This window comes from Vicugna pacos, chromosome 2 (assembly GCF_048564905.1).
Source record: "Vicugna pacos chromosome 2, VicPac4, whole genome shotgun sequence".
NCBI lineage: Eukaryota > Metazoa > Chordata > Mammalia > Artiodactyla > Camelidae > Vicugna > Vicugna pacos.
The window spans coordinates 22,099,631-22,125,871 of NC_132988.1; the positions used below are offsets into that span (position 1 = coordinate 22,099,631).

General features: G+C 42.6%; 1 protein-coding gene across 12 annotated transcripts in view; it reads left to right on the top strand.

Annotated features, from left to right (window-relative positions):
• The window catches only part of MAML3 (mastermind like transcriptional coactivator 3), a 562,009-nt gene that overhangs the window by 318,596 nt on the left and 217,172 nt on the right, over positions 1-26,241 (top strand). The window lies entirely within an intron of this gene.

A 26,241-nucleotide genomic window follows, 5' to 3' on the forward strand; every position in this document is an offset into this window, starting at 1 on the left:
GGTCGGTAACCCTTGGGTTGCTAGTGCAGAAGTGCTAAGTGCGTTTGATTGGTGTCATTACTGGTCCCTAGTAATTGATTACTGTCCGCGGTGAAATATTCAGGGCAAGCACACAGCCAATAGCAATCACTTAATCCATCATGGCTGTTTGTTCCTCATCTCCTGAGACCTATCAGCCACATGCTATCCGACCCCACCAGGCAAATTGCTGATGGCTGCTTTGTGTGTACAATTTACTGTGTATTTACTGTGTTTCCTGTGTTAACCAAAACCACTAGCTTTAGTGAACAGGGAAACACAGGGGAGGTTCTTGCTTTGCAGTGTCAAGTTCACTCTCTGGTTAACCTCTTTGGCCTCCTCTTCGTGGGGATTTGTGGTTTATTGGCCCTGGTTTTGTTGCTTTAAAAAAGAAAAAGAAAGGTCGAATGGCTTAGCAATTGTAATAGGAATATTAATTGTAAGACTGGAGATAGGTTGATTGGAATAAGATCCTGGAGGGTTGTTTGTAATGCAGATTTTTTAGAAACAAGAAGTGGGAGAATAATGAATAACAACCAGAACTAATCAGTTTTGTGCATGTGTGCGTGTGCATGTGTTTAATCCAGTGATAATGACTAAAAGTAGTTATAAAAAGAAGTAGAAAATACAGTGGCTACACCGTTTTCTCAGCTTCCTTCCAAATTGCTTTATTCTTGGGTCTTAGCAAATATGCCTGTCCCTGATGTATACTACGGAACTTTGATACTCAAGCCAGGGAGACAATAGGAGGAGAAGGAGGTCAGCTGGGAGAAGAGTAAAGAAATGACCATTCCATATGATAACACTCTGATGACAAGTGATAATACTGTCTGTGACCAAAATCAGAAAAAGCACAGTTTATATTCATCAGTCTGAAAAAAAGAGAGAGAGCCCTGGATGACAGCACCTCTGCTCATCCTGAGACTGCTTTTGGTCGAGCTGGAAGAAACAACGTGATAGATGCCACTAGGTCTGCCAGTGAACTTGGGAAGCCAGCAGGAATGAGACGGGAAGGGCATAAGGAGGTGTCGCCTTAAAGTCAGCAAGGAGATCCAGTCTACTTCTATAGCCACTCTTCAAGAGCTTGTATTCTAAAATTTATGGAAAGAAATTGTTGTAAGGATCTCAGTGGAGATCTTTGTTGCTTCTTTTGGTGTGTTTTTGGTTTGTTTTTTCCAACTCTCCTTGGTATCTGTAGCACACAGTGGAATGCTACCTGATTCCCTACAAATGAGAGCAAATATGTCCTGTGTGCTGTGCTCCTGGATGAGGGTTTCTCGACCCCTAGCTATATGTGGTCATTTCTAGACAGCACATCTTAATCCTTGTGTATATTCGTTCCTCATTTGGGGCCTCTTAGCCAAATGACATGGACAGCTGGTTTAAGTGATTCCCAAGTTAGACAGGCATGTTTCACTGTTGATCACAATTCCGTTTAGAGCAAATAAATAAACACATCTAAAACACTGACATTTTCTTGTGTGCTATGAGACTTAAATTATTGCAAAGTATTGGCTCATACTGCTGCTTATTATCAAATATGTGATATACTTTGTAATTTGAGGATCTTTGAGAGTTAATCTTTCCTTCTCCAGAGCTCTGCTCCATGGTAAGAGGTCCCTTCTCCAGAGTCTGGTGATACAGTCCTCCTCTCACTCTTGAGTCACTGACATTGAGAACTAAAATAGCAATCGGTAATTTCAGCTCTATAGCTGGAAACTTCTAGATCAAGCCGGTGATATGCTAATACCTGTGATTCTTCTGTACTTATTTACCACTCAGCAACGGTGAACACTGTTAACCGTCACCTCTCTATAGAGGGTGTTCAATGATCTGAAGTCTACAGATTGTATGAGTCTACTTTTAGGACATTCTGTAAAAAGGAAAACTATAGTGATAAACAGAGTAGTGGCTGCCAGGTATTTGAGGGGAGGAGAGGATTGAATAGGTGAAGCACAGGGGATGTTTTTAGGACGGTAAACTATTCTCTGATACTATGATGATGAGTACATGGCACTGCATTTGTCAAAACCTATTGCACTTTAGAGCACAGAGTGAAACTTATTGTATACAGATTTTTTAAAGTATGTATGTATATATGGAGTCAGAGGATCCCAGGATAGAATGCAGATTGCGACAAAAGAATCTTAACTATTTCAAATACATGAAATAACTTCACTGAAGGGAGTGGGGAGTAAAGGTGCTGACCTAAGTAGCTTTAGAAATGAGTGAAGACTGCAAAACTAAAGGCAAAAGCAGTGTTCTCTAATTGATAGTTGTTTTTGTTACAGAAGGTATGGATTAAGAATTCTGAAACAGCTATAATGTATAGTGAAATTGAACAAGTAAATGGATGGCAAGTTTCTCACTGTTGAAGTCGGGGGTCATAGCAAAGTAAGGAGAAAAAACTGGAATGATCCAGATAACAGATGGAGTTGGAGATTGGTATGGACTTGTGTTTGGCTTAATATAGACACATTTGGATACAAGTAGAAATATTTATAGATGTGTGTCCACACACACGTTGCTATATACACACATGTATTCCTTTGCTTTATCAGTTGAGAGGGCCTCCAAATGACACCCCAGGAACAGGGAACACATCGAGGGCCCGTATCTTGGTTTCTAATGCCATTCTCCGGTAAAAGGAACCAGGGCTTCTTGAATGGATGATTATAGGGCTGGAGCAGGAAATAATAGAGGATGAACCTGGAAAATCTTGTAATGTCAAGAAGTAAGGAAGTGTTTTAAAAAAACCCCACAACAATGGGGGTATGCCAAAGGGACGCAGGAGCCAGCTGAACCATCTCCCAATGGCCAATGCTGGAACAATCTGAGCAACAAAATAAATAAAGTAGCATTGGATTATAACCCAGAGTATAAAATAAATATCCATCCTTTTATAAATAAGTAAATAAATGGGGAGAAGGACATACCACCTGCACAGAAGATTCAGATAATTTATGTAAATACTCCACTGACAAGGAAGTGGACCATAATTTCCCACTCCCTAAGTGTGGTCACATAGTCACGTAGTGACCTCCCCCCTGAAGAAGAAAGAGGGGGAAAGGAGTGACTTTACAGTGAGGAAATCTAGCAAACACTACCTCAGCCAGATGATCGAAGTGCACATCAGCAGTGATAAGTCGTGTTGATATCGTGCACCCTTGATGAGATGTGATTAAAATGACACTTCACCTCTGCGGACTCCCTCCCGAAAACTCATAATGCCAGTGTAGCCATGAGAAAAACGTCAGGCCAATCCCAAGTAGCTGTGACCAATTCTCTCCAAACTGATTATCAAAAACAAGGAAAGTCTGAGAAACTCTTACAGCCAAGAGGAGCCTGAGGAGACTCAATGACTAAATGTAATGTGCTATCCTGGGTGGGATCCTGGAACAGAAAAGTGACTTTAGGTGAAAAACTAAGGAAATCGAATAAGGTATGAACTTTAGTGATAATGGGTCAGTATTAGCTCATTAGTTGTAACAAATGAATCATACTAACACGTTAATAATAGAGGATGGGGTGGGGAGGGTATAGCTCAAGTGGTAGAGTGCATCCTTAGCATGCACAAGGTGCTGGATTCAATCCTCAGTGCCTCCTCTAAAAATAAATAAATAAACTAAATTACCTCTTCTTCCTACCCCCCCCCCAAATAATGGAGGACAGGGTATTTGGAAATTCTCTGTACTATCTGTGCAACTTTCCTGTAAATTGAAAACTCTTGTTACGGACTAAATTATATGCCACCCCCACCAAATTCATGTGTTGAAGTCCCAATCCCCAGTACCTCAGAATATAACCATATTTGGAGATAAGGTCAGGATCGAATTAAAATGAGGCCATTAGGGTTGGGCCCTAATCCAATATGACTGGCGACCTTCTAAGAAAAGAGACACTGGGGTGCACGTGCACAAGAGAGGACGATGTGGAGAAACAGCAGGAGAGTGGCTGGCTGCGAGCCGAAGGAGCGAGGCTTCAGAAGAACCCATCTGCTGGCACCTTGATCTTGGACCTCCAGCCTTTAGAACTGTGAGAAGATGCATCTCTGCTGCTGAAGACATCCCGGTTGTGGTATTTTGTTAGAGCAGCGCAAGCAAACTCACCCACTGTTCTAAAATAAAAGGTTGTTTTGTAAAAACACAGCACTGGCATTCTTTCTATTCCCAACTCAGGACCTTTGCCTGGATTTCTTCTTGTCATTCAGATCTTAGCTCAGCGTCACCCACAGAAGAGCCTTCTCTGCCCCTGTCATTCTTTCTCACATTACCTGATTTTCCCCCTCTGCATGGAGCTAACCGTCAACAGTTATTTCTCTCATTTGTTCATTCACTTATTGCCTGTCTTCTTGCAGGCGAATATGAGTTCCTTGAGAGGAGGAACCTCCTCTGTCTCACAAGTGAATCCTCAGCACCAAACACCAGGACCAGTGCTGACCACATGGTAGGCACTCTGTAATTATTTGTTGAATGGATAATGAATCCCCCCAGAGTAGGGGAACTCTTGATTTGGACTGCTTATTCATTTCTGTTATTAGACTAAAACACCTCTGTACATCTTTCTAAGTTACTGGGATCTAGAGGGCAGACTGTAAACCCTGTGGCCCAGGGTGTTCTGATTGTTGATATGTTCTCCCGTCAGAGAAGCAGCTGGAGTCTGAACCAGGAATGGAAGGCAGGGGATGCTGACTTGGCCAGAAGTCCTCACCAAGCCTCAGAGACAGGGACAACATCAAGTTAAAATAAGGCAGTGGTAATAGCCAAGGGAGGTGTGTGTGTGGGCAGGAAAGAGGGAGTACCACAGGGAGCAGGAAGGAGGGGGCCTCTGATGCTGAGGGGGAACAACAGTCCTTGTTATCCGTGTATAGAGGTGTTGAAAACCAAAGAGGTCCTTCGGGATGAGGCTCCTGTGCTAGGGTAGAAAGACTGGTAGGAACTAGGCCTCCAGATAGTTAGCTGGGTCCTGGGCTGGGCTCAGACTCTGCATGAAACTGAATGGATGGGGTACCATATTCCAGAAGCTCTGTGGCCGGCCTGCCAAGCAGACAGCAGGATGGTCCAGGGAAACCACAGCTTAGTGCTCAGCCAGGCCCTGAGACTCGGTCCATGTGCACCCGGACCCTGCACGGGACAGTAGGATAGTCCCAGACTCTATGTGCTAATGGTGGTTGCTCTAGACATTATGTGCTAATTAACGGTGGGCTGTCCAGCTGTTGGTGGCTGGGCCTGGATAGAGCTGAGAGGGCAGGTGGAGAACACCATAGTGGGCAGTGGGGAAGGGTCCCGGCAGAAGGGGGGAGAGATGGTTGGTCTCCACAGGGGCAGGACTGATGAGCTCAGCCTCTAGGCACAGAATGTCAGAAGGCAGGTTTAAGTGAACACAGTGAGAGAGATTTACGGAGGGAGCTGTGAGCCAGACACGTCTAGACTTGTTGACATCATGTGGCAGCAAAAGGCAACTTAGACTAAAATGTTTTAAATTTTTATTTACTGGCTCTGTGATCTTCAATCATTCTAATCCTTGGTTCCTTCACCTTTTAAAATGAAAGTAAAAATACCTACCTCACCCAGTTGTTGAAAGGTTTGGAGATAATGTACGGACAACAGCCAACTCAGAGCCAGACACATGCGAGATGCCTAATAAGCAGTGGCTGACACGATTTACTGATACCCCACAAGAAGGTTGCTGCTTTTGTTCCTGTCGGTTTCTTTAAAAGTAACTAGTCAGAAAGCCCTTTGAAAGTGAAAGGGGAACAGGTACTTGTTTCAGTGCCATCTGGAGATGGAGAAGTGACAAATCTCCTTCCTGTTCTACAGCCGGTTCTGCGGGGAAAGGCCAGGTGGTGGCAGCTGGAAAGGGGCAGGCTGACCTGCAAGGTCTGCGGGAGGGATGTCATCCGTGGGGCTGGGGGTGGGGCAAAGGAGCCACCCAGAGCAGATGGTGAGCGGAGAGGCAGGAAGAAACCCCAGGTTCTCTGACAAGCCACCAGGGCCTAGGTTAGAGACCTCAGAGACACAGGATGTCGCAGATGCATGGTGCACTTGTGTGTTCTCTCCCGTCTTAGGATGTGGCTGGGATGGGAAGTCATGGGAAGCATCTGGAGGGTGTGGTGAGGGTGCAACTGCCCCTTAAGCAAGAGGAGAAATAGCAGAGAGGCCACCCCAGGCCACTTGTTTTTAAAGTGTTTCCAGATCTTCATGTTTTGGTAGGACTTTCCCTTTAGAGGGAGGTGCCCTCAAGACACCACCCTTGCCACCTGTTGGGTCTGTTCTGTCCTCCCATTAACAGACCCCCTCGAGAGGTCCTGGCTGATGCTAGCTGGGCCCCAGGAGGAATCTGTAGCCAGAGTTGGTGCTGAATCCTCCTCTACTGGGACAGCTCGCCACTCCCAGGGATAGAGAGCCTGGCATACCTTGTGTCTCCCTCTTAGCTTATTGCCTTTGAAGATGAAATCAAGAGGTCCAGCGATTTCTTTGTGACCTCCTTGGGCTCCACTTTTTACATCTGCTTCTGATTCAAGTAGAAGGAGCACAGACCTAGGGGATGGGGTGAGTTCTAGTCCCAGCTATAAAACTAAGCAGACGTGGGCCAGCAAGCGAGTCCCCCGACCTCTCTGGGCATCACTCCCCACTGCACCTCCCACCCCCTTGGTCAGAGGAGAGGATTAGCCTGATAACCTCCAAGGGCCTTTTCAGTTTTGGCAGTTTCCAGATTCTGTGATGACAAATTTCCCTGAATTTCTGGTTAAGAACAGAAGAGAAAATAGCATATCCTTTTAATGCTTATCTGGAGAGTTTATCTAAATGTTCCTAATTAGGATTACCAAGAGGGACAAAATGTTCCAGAGCAGAATCTGACTGCATTTTTAAACAATGCGAGTTGCAGGTTTTGACTTTTCTACTTGGTCTTATTTGAAGGACACACTAAGACTAAAAAGATTATCACTTCATCATAATTCAGTGACCTCCATCAGAGACGATTTAGGGCAGGACTTCTCACCCTCAGCACTACTGACATTCTGGGTCAGATAATTTTTTGTTGTGGGCATTGTTGTTGTTGTTTAGCAGCCTCCCTGGACTCTTATCTACTAGATGCCAGCAGCTGCCCCCTCCCACAACTAACATGTCTCTACACATTGCCAGTTGTGTCTTGGGGGCAAAATCGCCTCCAGGTGAAAGCCACGGATTGAGGCCCGATTTGTGGTATGTATTTGAAAGGCAGAGAAATAAACATAGAAGCAGACTTAATTATGCAAATATCTCTGGGGAAAAATACTGAATTTCTAAAAAGATAATGGTAAAATCTGAGTTAGCGGAAGAGTAGGACTCTCCTTGAAAGCTCCTTTCCTAGATATATACCATCCATATATACCTTCTCAACTGCACTTGAGATATTAAATAGTTAAGAAGGACCATCTACCTTTTTCCTCCTGAAGATATCACATACGGTCCCAAGTAATATTGGATGACTGAATGTTAATGTACCACGTTTGGATAATTTCATAAGAAATGCATGACTAAGACGTGAACCTCACACATGCAGTATTTTCTTGCCGTGACTCTAGGCAAGTCTTCCAACCTGCATAGACTGGTAGGCTATGTCACAAACCCTCTTGCTTTTTCCAGTTCTAGTGTGCTTAATTACACCAAAGCTGATGTTAGAAAGATTTATTATCATCTGCATTGATTACTATCTTATAGGAGGAGAAAACATAATGAAGAGAAGAAAGGAAAAAAAAAAACCAAAAAAACTGGATCTGTCTTTCTGTATTTTGTGTTCCTGAGGGCTGATAGAAAAGAAATCATGAAATGTGGGTGAGGTTTGCTCTGCAATTCAGGCTGATGTTGCCTTAAAAGGAAAACATGGCAAGCTGTACCTTCCCCCCTTTCTTCTCTTTTAGTTTCCTTTCAGCCATTCTCAGAAATGTGAGCAGGAAAAAAACTGCCATCAATTATGTTGAGAAACAACTGACTGATATTTGTTTATAAAACCATGCCCCATTTTATTTTCAGTGCATTTCCATTTCCTCTTTATGCCCTTGAACACTATCCTAACTCCTCCCCTGTTGAGTATCTTTCCTTTAATCCACACCTGGATGTTGAATTTGTGAACAGTCCCTTCTGGTTGTTACTCCTTGCTGTGGTCTTTCAGAGTCAGCCCTTTCCCTCTTCCCCAACCCTTCCTTAGTTCAGGCTTTCATAACCTCACGCTCCCATCATGGTAATAACCTCCAGGCTCTCCTCCTTGCAGTTCATTGGCCTCACACCTTTTTCATCATATCCGTGCATTCATTCACACGGGCTGCATTTTGGGCCAGGCATCATTCTAGGCTCTGGAAATACAGCTATGAGTAAAGCAGACAAAAATCCCTGTCCTCATGGAGTTTACGTTCCACTCAGGGCGGGAGGGAGGGGTTGCAGATGGAGACAGACATTTTACAAAGTAAATAAATGATACAGAATGGTAGAAAATGGTAGACAGTATGGGGAAATAAAGCAGAGAAGGGAAATAGGGAGGGATGTGTGTGTGTGTGTGTGTGTGTGTGTGTGTTTATGAGAGAGAGAGTAGTCTGTGTGTCTGGAAAGAGTGGGCTGCAATTTAAAATATGGTGATAGGGAAAGCTTCACTGAGAAAGTGACTTCCAGGCAAATACATGGAGAGGTTGCCAGACATGTAGATGCCCAGGGAAAGCACAGTCCAGGCAGAGGAAAAGCGTGTGTAAAAGCTGGGAGCATGTTGGGTGTTTGAGGGAAAGTCTAAGAAGGCTGGTGTAGGAGAGAAGGAGGAAGTAAGGTGAGGAGGTTAATGGGGTTGGGGTGGAGCTGATGATACAGTGCCTTGTAGAGCATTGCAAGGACTTTGGCCTTTATTTAAGAGAGATGGGTTGCTGCTGGATGGTCCTGAAAAGCACAGTGTGATCTTTTGGGTTAATAGGATCCTGTCCTCGAGTCATTACTTCCCCTACTTAAACCCACCACTTGACAACATGTAATCTTGTTATCTAGAGTCAGACTCCTCACCCTCCTTGCCCCTACTCAAGAACTTTCCCACTGATCCTGCAAAAGCCCTCGGAAATTCCTGAGTGAGCCAAGTAGCTTCATTTATGGCTACCCACTGGACTCTTATCTAACTAGTCATCTTACAGATGAATATCAGTGGCCACAAATCCAAGATAAAATGTAAATGGTTCAATGAACTCATCAGAAATAGTCTTACTGAAAGTACAAAGAATGATCCCCATCATCCCACTGCCTTCAAATTCTGCCCGTCTTTCAAGTCCAAGCTGGAGTTTCTGCTTTTTCAGAAAACCTTTGCACCTCAAAATTGACCTCTCTGTGCTCTGACCTCCTATTGTATTGCTTATTTACAGTATGCATTTGGACTTGATCATATACTGTTTTACCTTGTTTTCTAAGCAAGTCTCATATGTATCATACCAAAAGGTCTTATGGAATTGGAGACCTGGAAGGGCCTCACGAATCATCTGTTCTGACTCCTTCATCTTACAAATGAGGAAACTGAGGCCCACAAAGTTTAGGACGTTGTTCAAGTGCACTTAGCTAGTGGTTAATGTGTAGTAAACAGCCTTTTGTAATGACATGTCTGCTCATTAATGGATGATACGATGTCTCATACTTCTCCAAATTCCTGTATAATAGTAGTTAGCACAGTCCTTATGTAACAGGTGCTTGTTAAGTTCATTTAAATATAAAAGTAAATTGATATTTTTGGTTTGTTTGTTTTTAAAGGAACATTATAGGCCCTTAATTCATCAACCACATCTTGAATTCACAGATATTCTGATGCAAAAAGCCACGTGAAAATATTTGTGGGTGATTTGACTTCGGATTTTAGGGATTTACGTGTGAATGTAGTTGGATGAGACAGTGAAAAATGTTGCCTTTCTTGTAGGTAGTTGTTCTGATGAAATGGTAAAAGGTAATTCTATCATCCCTACATGAGACAGCTATTTTCAATGTTTCAGTAAGATTTATCAAAGACATTTGGATTGAAAACAATTTTTTTTAGCATTCTTTGTCCAAAAGGGAGAGGCAGTCATGGCTTAGTCCCATCCTTTGAGCTTTTTCTTTGGAGAATTATTGGTTTTGATGGCAGACATGAACTTCTGATGTTCATAGAGGTTGACGGCCTTTCAGGACTATTTCAGGAGCCCTAAATTCATCCTGTGACCCAGAGATGTCCTTGTGAAGCATGGGGTTTTCTTGAAAATATAGCTTCATGTGAGGTGATGCTAAGTCCCTGTGCCAGTAATAAGTACACAACAAAATGAAGTGATTCCCAAGAGTCTATGGTGTAGGGCATATTACACCTAAGCTTTAAATGCAGACTCACCCACAGAAATCAGTAATGATTTTCCAGTGTTTAAGTCTGCCAGTACATTCAGCACTGTTTTGAGTTTGGCCTGTGTATGATCAAAACAACTGACAAAAGGATGGACAGTGAATTCACTCTGCCCATTGCTGCTCACACACGGCAGCCAAAGCAAAGCTCCTGAGGTTTGAAATAACTTGTGGAGAAATCCTACTAATTTTGGAGAACTCTAAAAGTCCAGTGTTGGTGACCCATGGTCTGAGTTTATGACGAGGTCATAACTTAGCCATGTCATCATGACAGTCATGCTAAGAGGAAGTAGGAAATTCCTGAGTGAGCCAGGTAGCTTGATTTATGGCTACCCACTGGACTCTGATTCTAACCAGTCATCTTACAGATGATTATCAGTGGTCACTTATCCAAGATAAAATGTAAGCGGTTCAATGAACTCATCGGAAACACAGCCTTACTGAAAGAGAATCCAGATATGTAGTCATGAAAGATGAACTGAACTATCTGGTATTTTTCTGCACATTCTAGGCAAAGTATCCTCGGTTCTGGTTCTTTGTGTGTTTTTGTGCATATGTATATAGTTCTCTAAACACTCTAATTGAATGTTGTTCCTTTAGAGTTGTCAAACACTTCATACATTTATCTTCAGACTTAAGATATGAGCAGTTCCATTTTGGAAATTTTCTTTAGAGTTCATACTTTGGTCCATTTTTGAAATTGAGGTATTTACATAAAATAAAATTCATTACTTTTTAGTGTAGATTTCTATGAGTTTAGATAATGTATATGTTTTTGTCCCTACCATCACAGTTACGACACAGAGCATTTCTGTCTTCCCCCAAAGTGCTCTCATTGAAGCACATTTTTGACTATTACTTTCATTTGGTGGCAACTGCTGTAGTGGTTTTGACTTCGAATTGAAAAGCATAAGGAGCCAAGTCCAGCGGCTAAGGTAGTTGGTGGTCTCGTCGAGTGCTGTGACTTTGGGTCAAAACAAGATGTGACTATAAAACCGTGCATCTGTTTTCTGATGAGGCTTGTAAACTGGCTCTGACAGTCATTTCGAAGCTGAGCTCCAAAAACATTTTGAGCAGTGGATTGGATATATTTTTGTTATAAACCTTGGTATTGTCTTCCAGTGTGACTATTACTATAAAGAACAGCACTTATTTGGTTCCTTAAGAGGCGCCTGGTATTTGCAGACTTAACATTTTGTGTACTGGAAAAAACCTCTGAGAGAGGAAGAAATTTGTAGTTTTGTCAAGGAATAAGTTTGTGTCTCAACTTTACAATCTGGGTAGGTACAGGAATAAGTGGGTTCACTAGCAAATGAGCCAAGCCCACTGAGAATCATCCCAGTCACAAAGAACTGACCACTATAAAGGTCTCTTCCAAATCTGAATGAGGCAATTTTCATAGAGTGGTAGAAACACGGTGTCTTGGTAAGAAATGGCTCCCCAAAGAAAGTTAAGTGTAATATTGGAGATGGAAGTGAAGACGGCTAAGAAAGTAATTTTTCTTAACCAGGAAAATGGAAGTGTGGTCAGGTTACGGCCATTAATGAATTTACTGTAGAGAAATTTTTTTTTAATGTTAAAATAGTTTCAGAGAACAATTAGGCTAATACAAAAAGAACTCCTTAAGAGAGGAACAAGTCAGTATGAGTTGAAGAGAGCGCTTACATTTTCCATCATATTTATGTTACTATGATACACAGGGCAAATTATATGCTATTGTGTTTCTGAATTTGGGCATTCATGAATATTGAGGGCTTTATTCTGTAAGCTCTGTTGTGTTAGTTTAGGTGCAGGCATCATTAAATATGGTTATATCTGGTGTTTCCAAGAATATGGGGGAAGTTGGCATTTGAAATAGAATCTGAGAGATGACGAAGAGAGCCCTTTGGGTACTTTTGGTAGATTAGCATACAATCGCTGGATTGGTGGTTGACAGAGAGAAGCCCTGTAGGTTTGGTGGTGAGTCATTGCTGCAGTCCCATTTAAATAGCTCAGAGGGTGCAGCAGGGAGTGTTCATAACTAGGGGAGATAATTCAAAGGGGATGGAGGCTGGTGGCTGGACTTTTGAGAACCAGAGAGGAAAACTGGAATATGAAGTGATTGCAAACTAACCCCATGGTCCTTTAAACATAGACATATATATAGTCTAAAGCTTCCTTATCATTAGTGTGACAGTTTCCAGTTAACAGTATAAACCAAAGATATAGATTCTTGTTTTCTCAGTGCTCATGGGAAATTCCAGGTCTTTATCTGGGAACTGGAAATAATAGAGTAATTCAGACATTTGACTGCCCATTGGGTGCTCGGTACCCTTCTAGGCCTCTGGAAATAGAATGAAAAGGTGTAGGCTCTGCTCAGACGGCATTTCTCAGAGTGAGCAGACAGACACAGAAGTGAACCACAGAACTCCATGGAAGGGGCGGAAACGAAGGTACGTACCAGGCACAGTGAGAACCGAGAAGGACCAGGCCGTAAGGCTGCCTCAGGATGCTTAGGCTCATCTATCCAAGGATTGACTTTCCTCCTCATTTGAAGAAAAGAAAATGATGCTAAAGCCCTGAGAAATTAAGTGACTTTCCTTATCATCTGTCATCTAAACGACTTGGGCACCCTCCTGGTCTCTCTTCTGCTTACTAATCTCTTGATTCTCTGGTCCATTCTGGAAACCATTGCTCCATTTTCCTCTTAAAACTCAGAGTGGATCTTTATTGCCTGCACAGTCAGTCCAGCATCCCGGCCAAGACTTTCAGAGCCCCCGTCTACTTTCCTTCCTCCGCATTCCTCCGCAATCTGAGCTTCCATACCCGCCCACCCTCCTGCCTTTTTAGCACACTGCCCGTATTTCTAACTCTGCTTCTGCCCATGTTTTAGCCCAGCTTCTTTCTGCCATCAAAATCAACAAATTCATTCAAAGCTCAGCTCAGGTGCTGCCTTGTCTACGAAGCCCTCTCGGATTCTCCCTGTTTGATTTAATCATTGATTCCTCACATTTCCTCAGCGCCTGTTTGCAGCTAGCTTCTATGACAACAGTTGCATTCTTTTTTGATTATGCTGAGTGTTTATAGTTCTGGTCTTTTACTAAATTCTAAGTCCCTGGAAGACTTAGGCAGGGATGGCATCCCACAGAACCCATTGACCTCAAAGCCCATGGTCAATAAATAAACCCTCATCAAATGCTGTTGAATATTGCTCCAGGTCAGATGTTAGTGAAAGATGCAGGTCAAAAAACCTGGTTCTTCTGATCTGTTTCAAGATTTTGTGAATTCCAAGGTGTTACCTAGCACATATCCATCCAGTCCATAGGTTGCTTTACTTTGCAAAAACTTGTTTGTGAGTCCACGGTGCAGGCTCGCCCGTGTTGTCATGGCTCCCGACATTTGCAGTGGCGGCCAGGTTGCCGGGGTAGTTGGGATGGATGTGTTTATGTTGAGCATAATTTCCCCATCTACAGTAGGCCCTATGAATATTTGAAGGGGAATCTGGAAGCTGTTTCCTATGAGGGAAGTTAAGTTGAAATGCAAGAAGTAAAGATTAAGGAATATTAACATAAAGTCTGTATTGTGAATTCTTTTACATAAATATGTTACCATTGTCGGGAGAAGTGGTGTCAGGGAGCTTTTTAGATGTCTCCATTTTAATACGCCAGTGAGAAGTTGGTTGTAAATTATGAAATGTGGAAATTCTTCATCCTTATAAAGGTCTTTGACAAAACAATGTGCTGAAAGGAGAGTGTGTGTTTGTGTGTGTGTGTGTGTTCATTTTTCCAAGTGTAATTATCTGATGCAGAAACGTAGGGCAGCAGAAGGGAGTCAGGTGAAGTGAGGAGCGACTGCCTCAGTCTTTCGTATTTTAAACCAATCTCTCTTCTACCTATCTATCTATCTATCTATCTATCTATCTATCTATCTATCTATGTATCTATCTATCTAAAGTGCATTATGGCGATCGTGTACAAGTCTCTGGTCAACCCAACGTTATCTGATATATGGTTGGGGTTCTGGAAAGAGGAAGGGGTTGCAGACCATCCCTCCCTTACGCTCTGCAAGCTTCTTCCTCTGCAGGTCAGAGGAGGATCCGTGTTGTTATCATGTTACGTGATCTGTGCTGTGGGTTCATGGAGCTTTTCCCTGAGGTCTCCCATTTACCAGCTGGCTGGCCGTGCTCCATCCACCTCCTTTCTCCTCCTCACCTGGGCCACCCAGCCTCCTTTACCTGTTTCTGTTGCTCACGTTTGCCATCTCGTCTGGTTTACAGTCACTTGTCTGAACACTTCCAGGCAGGTCTGGGGCCACACGCTGGTGGGCTTGCTTCCCCAGAACAGGACAATCCTGGGAGAAGCCTCCTTGTTCCCACTCTTCAACAGAAGGGACTTGCTTCCTGTAATTCCCGCCACCACTGAAGTACTTGAAAATGAAGGCATTTAAACAGTCATCTTTGCTGAAAAAAGTTCCTACCCAGAGGCAGTGCAGTGGCACTGTAGGATTTTAAGCCCCTCTACCGCTCAGGATGGCAGGTGCTTGACCTCTCTGTGCCTTAGCATCCTCGTCTGTAAAATGGGGGCAATAAAACCCACTGCACAGGGAGTTTATGAGGATTAAGTGAGTTAACATAGATATGGCACATAGAAGAGTCTAGCCCATAATCAGCACTATATAAATGTGAAGCTGTTGTTATTGTAAGAATGGTTCCACCTGCTGCGCAAGAATTCAGTTCGTAGTAGTTGGAATGGCCTTGTCAAGAGGGATTAGCAGCCTTCTTGACTGGAGGAGAAACTGAGTCAGGCACTGAGAGACAGCAGTCAGCTGATGGGTCAGATGCAGTCTGTAGCGCTGCTTGACTGAAAATGCATGGGAGCCCAGTATGGGCTTCTGCCCACCCTCTGCGTATTCTTAAGGAAGCATCGACACCCTAATGTGACTCTGAAATCAGATGGAGCCTGGGCTGCGTGTCTGTTGGGATGTCCGTTGGGAAAGGGGTTGAATTTGGATGAAAGCATAGCAAGAAAACAATACGAAGTGAAACCTGAAGGCAGTACAGGGCTGGCGGACAGGTGGAGAGGCTTCGTTCCCCTTTGCCCAGATGTTTGAACAAAATCATCTCCAAACCTGGGACAACCAGAATCCAGTCCTGCAGACACTATGATTTTGCAATTTGCTTGCATCACTGTTTTGCTAAAAAGCTTTCCAGTTTTAGGTGCCCTCAAGAACTCTTCAGACCTGGCAGGGAGAGCCTCTCTCTCACTGCCTTATGCAAGCAGCCTCAGGACAGCAGGTTTCATTTGGGAGACTGCTGGGGATGAAGAATAGTCCGTGTGTGTGTGGAGTGTGTGTGTGTCCCTTATAAAGAAGAGGGATGCACTCTAGGCTGCAGGAAGATAGAGTAAGATTGTACTATTTTAATGCCAGCCTACTTCTCAATCCCTTTTCCTTCTTGTGTTTCCCAAATGCTGCCAACAAGAAGGGCGCAAATGCAGAGGCAGAGAGATGACCTCAGGGAAAGAAATGTACATTTAACAGGGGTGACTGCGTTCACTGAACACCTATAAATCTGTCTCTCCTTTCCATCACCTTCTCTCCTTTGCCTCTTAACTTGGCAATGAAGGATCCCCAAATATCTGTGAAGATTCCCTTACAGAGTTCTTTTCCATTGCTGTTAAATATTTTTGTCTATTTCTTTTTCCCTGACTGAGAATGTAAGGATTTTTTTGTTTTGCTCTTAAATTAAGTATAATTGAATTTATTCCTAATTGTTAAAAATGGCATGAATAGTCATTTGTTTACCAGAATGCTTCTATGTCCACATCTATTTCCATGTCCCTGTTCATTCTATATATTTTCCTCAGCTAGAACTTTTATTCTTCATGTATCTTTTTTAATGTCTTCATTGCAGCAGGACTAGTGCACTCATTAATGGGGAGTCAAGATGTCTCTGTCACAATTATTCAAGAACATTGGATATTGTGAATACTTCTTCTTTCATGATGAATATTTTTGTCACTCTTAAAGCCTATTAGCCAGTCTTCTAGTTAATGTAAAAATTTCTGTTAAAAAAAACAAAACTGGGCTCCAATTTAGTAATAATAAGGTTACCAGTCTGACTCTGTTAGAAGCTGAGCAGCAGCCAGAAATCTCTGGTTAATGCTAAGATTAGCTGGCAGTCATCAGGCACTGGTAGGAAACATCCAGGATAGTAAAAGGCTTTCCTATGGCTAACAGATTCATCCACAGGAGTGGTGAGCCCATCCCATTAATAATCCTGTCAAACTAGAGACAAACCTAGTGAATTTAAATGCATCTTAGGAACAGGAAAGGCAGGGACAGAATCTGCCTGTTTTACCTTTGATGAGCTGACTTCCACCATGTTTCTAACATGAAAAATCCTTGCATGTTTCTAGTTGCTAACATCTGGCGAATGGCAGGGGGTATACGGTGCTGTGTTCTGCATGTGTTAAAACCTAATGCATTCATCCTAAATGGGTACTCAGTAAAAAAGAGAATTTTAAAAGTTCAAAAAATAGGAAGACTTGACAACATACATTTTTTGAAGAGTTAATAGGTGCATAGGGTACCCAATTCGAAAGATACAAAGTGAGCCCAATGGGAGCAAGCAGGAAGACTTGATCTGAAGCAGTGTTTTTCCCCTGATTTGCATCAAGCAATATCTTTTTCATGTCAGCTGCTCTGCCAAAATCATTTGTGCTCAGGGTGGTGGGCGAGTGGTGGTGGCTTTTTGTTTGCTTGGTTTTGGCTTTTGCTGATGGAAAAAGACATGAGTACAATCCTGATGCAAATGTTTTCCTTCAAGTTAATTACATTACTTGGCCAGCTATTTTTCTCCAATTCCTCCCTTCCCCCATCCTGTGAGCTGAAGCCTTCTTTGCTTTTGTGTCCCTATAAGAAGCTCACTGGCAAATAAGCAGGTATACACAAGTAAAAATATGAAAAACAGTTAAAGAGTCTCAGATAGATTAAAAGTAGACTGAAGGAATGATACATTAGAAAGAGCTGTATATGTTAAATATTGCAACAAGCACACCTATGTTATAACTTTTTGTTAAAAATGCAGTTTTCTCATTCAAGTGCCCGTTTTAATATAAAATAGTTTTTTAATTTCAAGCAAATCATTTCGGATATAGAGGAGGAAATAAAGATATTAAGCTGCCGTTAGTCTCAGAAGCAGTTGTAGGGAACAATAAAAACCATGGGGATGGTGATTTCAGCCTGTTCTGCAGATCCAAAGGCCACAGAGGCCGACTGAGCTATGCCTTCTAGTTCATGAAAGGAAGAGCGTAGAGTGAGCCAAAAACAAAAACGAAGAGTTCAACTCTCAAGGTCATAGGGAAGAATTCTGAACTTGCAGTGTGTTTGTGTCATTAAAATCCAAATGGCTTACTTTGTAAGATTTTGTGGTGATTATACAGATCGTGAGATTGTCATTTAAAAAAAAAAAACTAGCAGGGAGTTATTTTTGGTTTATAAAGACACAAGCACTTATGGACTTCTCTTCAGTAACAAAGGGAAAACATTTTAAGAAACCAGAAACGTTTTATAGAAACCATTCTATAATTTTGGAATTATAAAATACATCTTGCCCTCCTGGAGTATTACAGTTTAATTATGAAAACAACCGTGTTTTATGTCTTTGGGGTCACTTTTTGTTGTGTACCCGAGCTGCCTTGTACAGGTTTGTGATTATGCACATTTCTTTCTAATTCTTTGTTCAGTAAAGTCAGGTTAGTACTTGTATTGCCACCACAAAAATTGGCAAAAACTACATACCAGGGCTTTTTTTTTTTTCCTGGAGAGCTGGTTATTAAATATTTACAGCACATCACCGGACATGAAGCCTAATTGAGTTGCATTAATCAAGATATGGGAGAAAGCCAAAAATAAGTAGAACCATCGTTTTGAAATTCAAAAAATGTATTAGAGGGACAAAAAAAAAAAAGAAAGAAAAGAAAACCTAGTGGGGGAGGATCAGGAATGTGGCATTTGTGGCAATTACCACAATACTTTCCACGAGTTGTAAGAAATATGTTTTTCTGTTGTTCAAAGTAGCCAGTGGCCCGGTCTTCCCATTTTGGGTAGAATAACATGAATCATATCTTTATCAAGTGAATATCAGATGCAGGGCTGGGGGTCCTCCATCTTGCAGTGGTCCCCCTCCTGGAACAGAGCTCAGATCCATCTCTTAACATGACATGGTGCTGCTGGGGAGGCTCTGGTTCCATGACAGTTTTGCCTTAACCTCAAAGTAGTACCAGTTGTAATAGCTAATATTTTACAGATACAGAATTTGAAGTATGAGGAGACATAAAGTTAAAATAAGAAACAAAACCCAGATAACTGCTTCCTCCCACCCCTCTTCCCACCACCCATTTTCCCTGATTCCCCCCCTGTCATGGCTGGGACACTTTGAGCAAGAATAGAGTTACTTCTGTTATTGGGGTCCTCTGAGCTAGTAGACAGTCTGACCCCCTGATATAATGCCATTCTACTGATATATTTAAAATTTTTGACACAAGGGGTTATTGGCCAAGGAAAGTAGAAAATGTTTTTCTGTTTTGTTGGGCACTACTTCACCCAGACTTCTCGTTGTCAGCCATATAGGCAAGATATTGTGATTCTGTTTCTGGCTGGGTGCAACCACTCCCCCCGTTACTATTCCTTACACCCTGGCTACTCAAAAGTGTGGACCAGCAGCTCTGGCACCAACTAGGAGCTTGCTACAAATACAGAATCTTGCAGGCCACTCGAACCCTAACGAATCAGAATGTGTAGTTTCACAAGATCCCCAGGTGACTGGCATGAACATTAAGGTTTAGGAAACACTGCCTCACCAGTTCACTGACTTTCTGAAGAGCTCTTTGAAAGCTCTTTGAAAGAAATGGTGGGTTTAAGAGAAACAAACTAGAAGTTTAGATAAATGCCTTTCCCTTCACCTGGCTCTAGTTTCCATTACAGACTTATTTGCAGAGGTTAAAAAAAAAAAAAAAGAATCACAGCAGAAACCCCAATGTAAAGAACGAATAACCTGGAATTTCCAAAGGGAACCATATTTTCTGGACTATTTGATGATTTCTAAGGCTTAATTTTACATGGTAAAGTTGAAGCCTCACATTAAATATCAGTTCTCTTTCTCATTCTCTCTTCTTCCCTCTTCCTTACTTTCTAAAATTAAAGTCTTTATTTGGCAACAGTTTCAGATTTACAGAAAAGTTGTGAAGGTCGTACAGAGAGTTCCCATATACCTCATGCCCAGCCGTCTCTCTTGATTTTTGACGGGAGTTGTATTTCTCCTTCCCCCTGACTGGCAGAGTTTCCTGGCGAAGGAAGCAAAGTTACAGCACCTAACACAAATGGTATTTGATTAAGGCTAATTACAGTGCTGTCACATAAAAAGGGGAGAAAAGAAAGCTGGCTTTTTCAACCAGCAATGAAATAACCTGCTGTCTATCTACTGACTTAATAGCTTTAATTGCCAGAACATAATCAAGATCTGGTGAATTTGTTTGAACATATCAGCAGGCACCAAATATTTCAATGAGATCAAGTTGTATAACTAGTTGTTCTCTAACTCGAGCTGAAATTGCTCTGACAAAGTGAGCTTTGTAGCCTGATAGGCAACACCTGTTGGGAGAGGGGCTCTGTTAGGATGATTTGAGTTATTAACGTTCTCTGGACTAAGAAAGTTATAGGTTTAACATGGCTGCCTTAGATGTGCAGTAACCTCTGCTATGCCCGACTTCTTAATTTGCGTGATGAATTAGGTCAAGACTGCATTTACACTTTGTATAGAGATTCATTCTACTTCCCATTTATTGAGAACTTTTTGTCCAAAGAGACATAGCAAAAGTGGGCATTTCTTTTAACAGACTTGGTTAGTACACATCAGACCGTCAGTAAGAATCATACATGAAAGCAACCACCCTTCTTCTCTTGTTGACTTCTACTTTCTGGTTCTTAGGAATGTAGAACCAGAAATTGAGGCACATGTAAGGTAGTCTATTTCCAGGAAGCTAGACTAGGAAGTGAATCTGACGAACAAATGATTTTGGAAAACAGGGTCCCAGGATGAATCCATTTTGAGACTTTGCAATGACAGTCACTTCTGACGAGTGCCTCCTCCCGTTCAGATTCTCAGTATGCCTGCTTCAGGATAATCTCATGGAGGGTTGTCTGTTGGTAGTTAAGTATGTGTACCCTTGAGATCTCTGAAAACAGATGTTCAAGTGAAAAGAACCCTTTTTGTGGAATAGGACGAATAATTCCTTTCCTATTTGGTAATCATTGAACTCAGACTCTACAAACAAAACACCCAACCAAAATAAAAGAAGGTGAAGGTAGGTAGTGCCTTCTTAACTTTCAGAAACAGAGAGGTAAAATTGCAGAGGCAAAAAGTAAACCCAGCGTGGTTGTTCCCAGTCACTGCCCCAGAGACGACCTCTTTCTGGAGGACGGTGGTTGTGAGCGGGCAGGGCAATGGAGAGGTGACAGTTTCTGTCTGTTACCCTGCGGCCCCAGATCTGCTGCTGGACTGGACTTAGAAGTGACTTAGCTGCACTCTAAGAAGGCTCCATGCATGCACCGACCCATATCCTGGGTGATTCCTGGGTAACTGGTGGGCAGAGCCACGGGGACTTGAATAAAGGGATTTGGGCTGGGGGAGGATGCTCCCTCATTTCTTTTCCTCTTCCTTCTTTCTCCACCAGCCTTTCCTGATCTCTTTGCCTCCAGAATTTCCTCGCAGGCCCTGAGAGTCTGTGGCTCCTATGAAGCTGCTGAGGGACTAAGAGAGCTTCTTGCAGCTGATGTTCAGATGTGCAAAAATCTTAGCGTGTCAGGAGAACCGTAAGAAGGGGCAGAAGTCTGGAGGTTTTCCTTTTCAAGTTCCTACTGTAAAAATTTTTTTTTTTAATTTTCCTTTGCCTCATCTACTAACTCTTTGAGGCTTAAGAGGCCCAAAGTGAAGTCTGTCCTAATTTTAAACTTGCCTCTGTGGCTGCCCTGTAATTTTCATTCCACAGCCTAAATTGGAACGTGTCTCCATAGGTTGGGCTCAGAGCATCTCTTTTCTGTGAAGCTTTAACAAACTACATTTGGTAAAGCAGAGACATTTCAGCATAAAAAATCCAGGATTCTGTCTTTGTCAGAAGACCACCTTGGGAAGGGCTTTGTCCAGTTTTAGGAGGCAGTGAGGCAGGAGGGGTAAATACAACCATTGGCCGCAGTCTGCATGATCTCTTAAAACAGATGCATTTCAGTAGATGCCCGCAGGAAATGTTTATATTCCTTCTTTGACACAAGTAAATTTGAGAAAATTTTTACTGTGATTATCTAACTCAGATTCTTTGTTTGTGTACTTCCAAGATTCGAGCTTTTGACTTTGACCAAGAAGATCATGTAACTTTCATTTTCTGTGGGACCCAACTCCATATCTTCCTTCCCCCGCATAGGCCTCCTGAGGTGACCTCAGACCACCATGAGCTTTTCTTCCCTCTGAATTTCTAGGACAAGTGTAACTTGGATCTCTGTGGTTCTCTTCAACTAAATGATACTCTCTTCTTTCTGTATGTGTCCATTACCTGCCAGGCATGTGGTGGGATATATAACATGACCTTAGTGAATGATGCTTCGGTTAAGTAATTATTATCCACTATAATGATCTAAGAGTCAAGAATTTTCTTACCATCTTTTTCATGGGTACTAATAGCTTTAAAAAGTTCTGCCATTAGAAAAATGGAATATTTATACTTGCTCTACATCAATCTGCCCTAGAAATAGAAGATAGATTTCTATTTACCTAGGAGCATGGAAGAAATCAGCAGTCATCATCCTAGTTTTTTCCTTCAATAACAGTCAATGTTTTTCCAGGTTAGTCCATTACAAGTAACTTGTTCATTTCCTTCAGGACCCACATTGCTGCAGAAACTTCAATATCCGCCAATAGCTGAGGCCAAAAAAGGCCCGCACACTCAGGAAAAACTATTGCTGGCCACTTAGTTTTTTAATTCCATGAGCACTCCTGACCTTGATGGTCACCTTCCTTTCTGCCAGCCTGAAAGCCACCCCACAACCTGCATCCCCGTGGGTGCAGTCTCAGGACAGCTAGGAAAAGCCTGTGCTCTGGGCATTGATCTGTGGGCTACCTGGTTTGTACAGGTGGATGTCAAAAACTGTGAAGGCACTGAGATTTTACCATATTTAGAAGCTATCTAGTTGGCTTCCTTTCTTCATATAGGCAATTTTGTTAAAATACTTTTGTTCTGCTGGAAAAGACATACCAGTAAAACTCAGGTGGTTGGTGCACTCCGGTGGTTATAGTCTGGTGCCCCAAAGACCAAGCTCTTTCTTTCAGTCCCCACAGTGATATGTTAGCTCCACCTAGGAAAAAAAAAAAAACAAAAAAAGAAGAAAGATCTAAGAACTGTGAATTCCAGCTTTTATCCAGGATAGCCATCTTACAAAAGTGTGCCACTGGTCCCAAGAGAAATCAGCAGAGAACGATGTGCTGGCATGAATCCAGTACGACTGCAAGAAAACAATGCCAGCACAGCTCTACGAAGTAATTAGTACACTGTCGTATATGTGAAGGACAACAGAGTAGTATTATCATTGTGCTCCTGATACTAGTAGTTTTCCAGAGCCCCAAAGGGACAGGTACTTTAGACACATTGGGAAAATGAAGGAGGAGTCCTGTTGGCTACAGAACTAGCACAATTCAAGACCTGAGTATGAAGATGGACATTGATTCACCTCTAGTTCTGCCATCAGGTGACTCTCTTGACATGGCCCAGACTTTGCCAGATCCTCATCTTCTACTCCTCCTGTTTGTCCTGCTTAAATGCCACCTCCTCTAAGAAGCCTTCCCTGATCCTCCCCCTCCCACAAGTAATCTGTTCTTCCTTTAGTAGGGTTGGTATTGGTAGTCTTTGGCAGTGTAATTCTCTACCTTACATTTTAGCTTTATGTGTCTACTTTATGTCCTATCTTTCCTGCTACACTATGGAGTCCTTGAGAGTTAGAAACACTGCCAAATACATGTATGTATTCTCCACACTGTATTTGGTACAGAGATCACACCCAATAAACATGTAGTGAAAAAATAAATGGATGAACAGTAACAGAATGCAGATAGAAGCAGAGCACCCCTAGAATATCAGCAGTAGTGCCACGTCTAAGCTTTCTTAACAGGAAAGGGTCCACACACACAGCCCCCAACAGGTGGAGTCAGTAGAAATATAAACAAGAGGAAACAGACAAATGAGGACACTGACCGATGCAGAGTTTAACTTCTTCCACTGTGTCCAGTTCTGCTCACAGAATCTTTTCTCTTGATTTTGTTTTTGTGATCCAGGTTGGGTATTGTTTGTGGAATTCACTCAGGAAAAACTTAGTAATTTTCCAACATAGTTAATATTCAGATATGAAAAAATCTCTTACAGTTTAAATGGTGAATAGATGCTAATTTATACATATATACTTATGCTCCGAATGCCTAATTAATGATCGTCCGTGTCAGTCATGGGTATGTTAATGAGCTTCTTACTCCTGTGTCATAATTGCATTGCGCCTCTCTTGCTTGAGGTTGGGAGAACATTTTAGCTGTGGATTAGCAAATGATGCAAAATAACAACAACAAAACAACTAACAATTATTCAGTGATTCATAAGTTTAGGGAATGTGGAAGTATACGATCATAACAATTTAGTGTGAGAAGATGTAAAGACAGCCAAAAAAAAAAGAAAAGCAATCGGCTACTTTCATAGTAACTCTCCATTTGCTGAGTTTAAAAAAAGGTTTGCTTGATATGCAGGACTGTCTCTCTTTGGTCTAAACAGTCAATTCACCATCTTTCTTACCCTGAGGACAGAAAGGCTCTGTGATGAAGGGAACTCTATAAATAGGTGTTATCCTATATTTAGATCTGTTATATTTCTCAGAAGTGCCAGCTTCTAGCTGCTTTCCTTGTAGTCTTTCCTTCCTCTACCTTCTTCTTGTATTTTGGTATCCTCCCCAAATTTTGGCATATCTTTCAGCCATAAACCTTCCCACTTTAATCTGGCAGAGTCAGGTTGGATTTGATTCCTAACTTTCCACTTTTTAGCTCTGTGACTTTGGGTAAGTTCATTGACCTCTCTGAGCCTCTGATTCTTCACTTGTAAATGAGGTAAGAATACCAGCTGTTAGAAAAGATAGGATATTTAAGCGAGTTAAAGTGTCTGAAGCCTATTGCAAGGCATGTAGCAGGTGACAGGATTGCCCCCATGTTTTCCCCCTTTTGCTGTCCCTCCCTGACAAATGTAGCGGTTAAGACCGCAGCATCTGGAGCTGGACTGTCTGGGTTTAACTCCTGGTTCTGCTGTATCCCAGTTCTGTGACCTCAGACAAGTTAGTTAGCCTTGCTGGTGCCTCAGTTTCTGGGCATCTAAAATGTCAGTGCTTGGCATTTTGTAAGTGCTCAAAAAAAGGCAGCTGTTATTATCTGACAATCCAAGCAGCTGGGTGAAAACGGCCCTCTGCAGATCAGTCTGGGGATCAGTGTCATCTGCTGTAGGGGTTAGAAAGCCCTTCTCCTGCGTTAGAAGCAGAGTGCCGCAGCCTTTGTCAGGGACAGCAGGCTACACGGACTCCTGCCCTGCTTCTAGATCTCTATGTGGAGGCCATCTCTTCCATTTCGCCTGTCCTCTGCAGAGAAATCAGTTCCTGTGAGAGTAACGCAAGAATAGATTTGTACTACCCCTCCTGACTGTGGCTCTCGAGGTCTCTTTGTGCGGGGTGGAGTCTGGAATGCCCAGCTCCCTGTTCCTCCCCTGTGTTCTCCCTCCCTCCTCCCCTCTGACGGGCTGTGGGAGGAAGAAAGGGCTTTGTGCCAAGCCTTTCACTTGGGGCCTCTATTTTTCCTTTCTTTTTATGCCAGAGGCAAATAGTTGAGTTTGCTTGCTGGAAGTGAGGCTTCTGAAACCATTCAGCTGGCCCGGACATTTTTTAAGATAACAAATTATTCTCCAAGTGGTATCAGAATTTGACTTTCTATCATCCTGATCTGTTATCAGAATGTATTGCTTGGCTATTTAAGAATCAAGAAGCCATGGATTCTCATAACTGACCCCCAAATAAGCAGTCAAGTTTAGCCCCTTAAGTTCTCCAGATATAACCCCAGCAGCACCGCCTGAACTTTACATCGAGGGTTGTGATGTACAGAGTTCAAAATACTTTCAGAAAAACTCATTTGAGCCTCACCTATCCCTGACTGGTAGACATACCAGAATATATCATTCCCATTTTGCAATGAAAACAAAACAAAACCTGAAGCTCAGAAAGATTAGGTGACTTGTCTACTAATCATATGCATGGGAGGTCAAGTGTCCTGACCTAAACTCAGAGATTTTAAACCAGTAGCTTTGATGGATCAGAAAAGGCAGGCTGATGCTGCAGTAACAAATGGTACCCCACTCAGCCCTTGGTTCCACTGGCTTAGCTCAACGAATGTTGCTCCTACTGCCTTTCCAACTTGAGGTTCATGGGAGAAGGGTGGGGAGGCTCTGCTCCACCTAGTCATTCAAGGACCCAGGCTGACAGAGGTTCCACCATCTTGTGGCACCGCCATCTCAGTATGTGACCTCAGGGTTTGCTGCAGCAGAAGAGAAGGGGGACAGTTCACAACTGCTCTTTCTCTGCTCGTAGCCCATTGGCCAGACCAGTTGCATGGCCCCCAGTTAACTACATGGGAGCCTGGGAAATCCACCCATATCTTCAGAAAGGGAGGAGCGCCAGCTCTGAGGAGCTCCAGGAATCTCTGCTCAGGTTTTCAGGTGGTCCATTTAAAGACATTGTGCAGTACATGAGGCCCATTTGG